At 33.2% G+C, this 4,570-nt stretch overlaps 1 long non-coding RNA gene across 1 annotated transcript; it reads right to left on the reverse strand.

Moving 5' to 3' along the window:
- Positions 1-539: 539 nt before the first annotated feature.
- LOC137074083 (uncharacterized) lies at positions 540-3,071 on the reverse strand. The gene is made up of 4 exons (XR_010904899.1): positions 2,931-3,071; positions 2,290-2,382; positions 1,648-1,769; positions 540-938 (listed from the first exon to the last, which is right to left on the reverse strand). It is a non-coding gene; the product is annotated as an uncharacterized lncRNA (long non-coding RNA).
- Between the last annotated feature and the right edge of the window lie 1,499 nt (positions 3,072-4,570).

Below are 4,570 nucleotides of genomic sequence, written 5' to 3' on the forward strand. Positions count from 1 at the left end.
AAAATAATAATTATTAAGTTTTCTTTTATTTTATGGATAAACACTAATAAATATAATGGATGAACCTGCAACAACTTGCCATTATCCACTTTCCAGAGTAACAAAAACTATTTATATTATTTACACTTCATTATTACTATTAAATATAGGACCATGCACCATTAAGTAATAATAACATGAGACATTATCACAATTTCATCTACACCCTCTTCACGTACCTGGCATCGAAAATGTGCATGCTTTAATTTTTATTGCAGTAGTAGATGTACCAGAATGATCAACATGGATCATCTTCAGTTAAGCTTAAAGTGTTTGTAATCCTTCCCTTTATTTCACTGAAAACTGACATACTTGTCACAGCATGCAAGTATATACAACTTTTTGGACCATTGTACCAAATATAATATAACCAGATAAAAAATGTTTACTTCTCAAGTAAAAATATTCTTGGTAATTAATTAGATAACCTAAATAAACTTGTTGAATGTGTATTTACTGTACCAAACACCATACAGAATACTCGCCATACTTTATCACTCAACACTTTATTGGAGGATACAGTATACAGTTGATAAAGTAGAATAAAGTCAAATTAGATTCAAGATAAATAAAAATGGGTTTTAAAAAACACATTAACATCATATTAATCCATTCACAGCTGCTGAAGCCACACAAATGAGTGCCACATAATCCCATCCAGTCAACTATGATACAGAAAACAGATTTGATATAGTGTTGGAAAATAATGATTCATTATTACAACTAGACTGGTTTCTGTCTCTTCCCTCTATCATGTTCATGTTCTTCTTCTTCTAAACCGTTCGCCCACTTGTACCCTACAGTATAATCAATGTACAGATGATGTGATCACTGATGTTGTGTAGCCTTTTCTCAACCAGAGGAAGAAGTCGTATAATCCGGCGTTCTCCAGTCCTGGTCTAAAAGTAAAACAACAAACACAATTCAGATTAAGTTTAATGTACAGTCGGGTTAACCTATGTTCTTCAGTAAACTCTCCACCTCAAAATGGGCAGAAATGCCAATTCCTGATTTAAATTTACAAAGCAGCAGTCAGTACATAAAATAATATACACATTGAAGCATTATGTATAATATTTCAGCCCATAATATTAGCCAAGTACTGAACAAAAACTAATTTACCCATATCAACAGCAACCTTTTAAACAGTAGATCTTTTAGAAAGAACTAACCAGATATTTCAAGGAACATTTACTATTTGATTCCTAATATGTCCCAACTCATTATCTTCTAAAGCTACCCAGAACCATCCATGGTCTACAAAACAATGGAGAAATACATGGAGTTTATAACAACTAAATGCTTTTTCCCACACTTGTCTGCTTTTATCTAAGACAAACAGACGGTGCAGTTTTTAAGAACTGAAGGCCAAAAGTGTAATAATAATTGTATCAAAAAGGGAAAACAAATATTTACCATTTTAAATAAATCCAAGATACAGAACCTCATTTGCTTATTTTAGGAGTTATTAAAATATTTAGACATGAATAATGGTACGTATTTTATCAGAGTAGAAAGAATGATCACTGTTGAAATGAATAGTCCTTTGAGAGATCAACATCAAATTTTGTACTACATATTACAGCATTGCTTCAATACAAGACATACCAATGGACTTGCGCACTTTTCTGTCTTCTTCGGGCACAAGATGTCCATCTTCCTTCCTCACCCTAAACAAAGGACTTATTTTCTTAGCTTGCTTCGATATAAGGTCTGGTCTTTCTTCTCTTCTGTAAAACAAGAAAGTATCATTTACTCTGTGCAAATACTATTGTTTTTAAAACATATAAATTAAGACAGTTAAAAGTATGTAATAGCAAGCTATATCATAAGAATTTGTTTGAAAATGTAGATAACCCACTTGATTTTGTGATCACATAAATTATTTACATGCAAACGGGACGTTATAAACAGTGCAAGTGATCTGATTAAGAAAAAATAATTGAATATCTGATGTCATGTGACCGAAGTGGCTTTTTGAGGCTTTTGCATCTGAACTCTTCATATACAAATACAGCTCTGGAAAAAAATTAAGAGACCACTTAACATTTAGAAATCCATGTTAAGTGGTCTCTTCATTTTTTTCAGAGCTATATGTAAGAGAATCATACGAATTTGACAACTTGTTAAATCTTGTGAATTATTAAGACTTCGGGAATATGTTCTTACTGATTGAGATATGGGATTTGTAAGAATAAGTAACAACAAATGCTAAATAATGTTTGATAAAGGGTTCAAACCAACACATACCATTACAAATATTTGCTGTTGCAGCTTTCGGTTTTCTCCGTTACTTCTCCACAAACAAGAATGGGTTGACTGAGTCCGAGAGGCCCTTTTGGTCTTTTCAGGTAAAAAAAAAAAAAAAAAGAAAGAGAGAGAGAAAAAAGTCATAATATATAATATATAGCATTATAAAGTATACTATTTAAATAACAATATTTGGATTTTACATTAAAATGCATTTAAAGCATGGTAATTGTTGTGGCTACTGTTTATTTACAACAAATATCACATTAAAAATATCAATTGTTGTGGTTACTGTTTATTTACAACAAATATCACATTAAAACTACCAATACTGTGGTAAACGCATGACAAGTGTTTTTTTTTTTAATTTTTTTTTTTATTGTGCTTCTACTACAAATGCCACGTTGGAACTACACTAGTAATTATTATTAAATATTAACAAATGTTTAAAGGTCTATAGCACGTCACGTGACAGTGTTTAATCACCCTATTAGCAAGGTGTGTTTATTTAGAAAGCAAAGAAATGCAAAGCCTCAGTGGAGATGATGACAGATACAATGCAGTGACTGAACATGATCGATAACGACAAGCAGAAAATACTTTATATCAAATATTAGGACATAATATGTATGACTACTCACCAACATGTGGCACACGTGATCTGATGCCAAACATCGCGATGTGTTCTGAATGAGACTTCTTCAGCGCGATTTCATACCGATAGAATTGCCGTCTAATGTTGACGCCAAAGGTTTCCCACTGAAAGCAATTGGGTTCCCAGTTCGTCCATCGCGTGACGCCGAGGGGTCTACCTGTGGCGTCTTCAGTGCGCGCGCGGCGCGCGGCGCGGATAGAGACGGTGATTGCTTTTGGGTCTTTTCTTCACACAATTCAATCGTTTGGCCTCTGTTACAGTCTGTGTTTTATATCATATAATACGCAAATGGGTAGGTTTAGGGCGGGGTGGGGTTTGACTGCTGTTTCAAACGTGTATCATAGCGTAAATAAATGTAAATACAATTGTGCTGGCTGATTAAATTGAGAATCACACTCCAACATGTCATAATGTAAAAATTATAACCCAATATATTCCATCATAACGATAACATTCACATGCCCAACACGTCTGTTTATGACGTCCTAGGTTTCTCATTGAAATCAGTGGATTACCCAGTACGTCGAAAAATGGCGATTTAGGGGTACCCTGTGCGTCAACAGCTGACGTCAGGGTCCCTTGACCGGCAACATTTGACGAGTAGGGGTGAGACTGTGTTGGAAAACCACACATCTTTGGAAGTGTCAAACATCAATTATTAACTAGAAATATTAACATAGTGTAATAATCATTAATATTTTGAACTGGACTCGAGTGGACTCGGAAATAAGTCCGAGACCTAACATGTTCGAGTACGAGTCAATTCCGAGTCCTAATGGACACGAGTCCATGATGAGACCGAGACCATTAAAATATGGTCTCAAGACAGAGTCCGAGACCGAGTCCGAGCCTCGAGTACAAATCACTGATAGACTTTCCTAAATTGTTCTTATCCCCAATCTAAATTATCCTTCTGGATTTCTTCTGCAATTATATATTTGGATTTTAATGGTGTTAATGGAAAACAATTGTATAAGGTGTGTGTGTAAACGTTACAAAAAAGGTTTACATTAGAAAGTTGATACACCTTAGTGCGATGCTTTGAAATTTAATGTCAGACAATAGTAAAGAGTGATATATAAGCCACTATTAAACAAAAAACAGCTGAAATTTATTAGGGTTTTTATATATTCTACATGGAATAATCACAGTTAATTCTTTTGTTTCTATTTTAAATCCTGATTGAAGTAAAGATTTGTGCTGAAAAAGAGCACAGTTTTTCACTGTTTAATACATTATTTCTTGTTAAAACCTTTGTTTGAAATGATAAACAAAACGTTTTGATTGTTTAAATGAAGTTCTTTTCTGTACAGACTTTTGGTTTTAAATATGTGAGAAGTAGAAATGGTGAATGTCAGTTGTTGAATTTTGTACTTGAAAAGTGAAAATGCACATTAGTAGGTGAAATCATATAGAACAAAGGAATGATATGTGGACAGTAGGTAATGAATAATTGAATGAATGAATAATTGTGGAAAGTAATGAATAACTGAATAAAATTTGAATCCATATGGTGTTATAGAGAAGCCTTATGTTCAGTTATGAATGAAGAGTTGTGTTTTGCATTCATAAAAGTTCGTAAATAATTGTTAATGAATTTACTGTGTATTTTTTATTGTTGTTTTA

This window comes from Pseudorasbora parva, chromosome 4, assembly GCF_024679245.1.
Source record: "Pseudorasbora parva isolate DD20220531a chromosome 4, ASM2467924v1, whole genome shotgun sequence".
Lineage (NCBI taxonomy): Eukaryota > Metazoa > Chordata > Actinopteri > Cypriniformes > Gobionidae > Pseudorasbora > Pseudorasbora parva.